We start from the raw sequence: 566 nt of genomic DNA on the forward strand, positions 1-566 counted from the left end.
AATGTATGTATATATATATATATATATATATATATTACTTGCATATAACAATATAATATTGAATTTGACTTTATACTGTACATAAAATAAAATATATTATTATTAGTAGTAGTAGTCGTAGTAGTACCGTATTGACCCGAATATAAGACGATGTTTTTTTCTTGGAAATACATCTGAAAAAACGCAGTCGTCGACAGTAAGATTTAACCCTTTAGGCGCCAGGTTTTTTTTTGGAAAAATGCTGGATTTTGACATCAAGATTTCAAAAGCTTGTGGCTTGAAAGGGCTTAAAAATAGAGATCTACTGTAAATTAGAAAAATGTTGGGCATGACCGAAAGTTTATGTGGGGTGTAAATATACTCATATAATTTGCATATTATGACGTCATCAGGGGGCGGCCCTCTTGAATGTCATAATATCCATGAAATAATAGATATTTAATTGATGTTAGAACTTATTTGCATGTTTATTTTATTTTTTTTGTCTTTTTATCCTCATTCCAAATGATCAGAAAAGAGGAAACCAACAATAAAACAGCAGAAAGTACTAAATTATTACTATATTA

The 566-nt window shown here is 28.6% G+C and overlaps 1 protein-coding gene across 1 annotated transcript in view; it reads left to right on the top strand.

Annotated features, from left to right (window-relative positions):
* The window catches only part of LOC107667027 (AT-rich interactive domain-containing protein 4B-like), a 97,706-nt gene that overhangs the window by 57,884 nt on the left and 39,256 nt on the right, over positions 1 to 566 (top strand). The window lies entirely within an intron of this gene.

Source organism: Sinocyclocheilus anshuiensis, unplaced genomic scaffold, assembly GCF_001515605.1.
Source record: "Sinocyclocheilus anshuiensis isolate Anshui unplaced genomic scaffold, SAMN03320099.WGS_v1.1 scaffold665, whole genome shotgun sequence".
In the NCBI taxonomy this organism is placed as follows: domain Eukaryota; kingdom Metazoa; phylum Chordata; class Actinopteri; order Cypriniformes; family Cyprinidae; genus Sinocyclocheilus; species Sinocyclocheilus anshuiensis.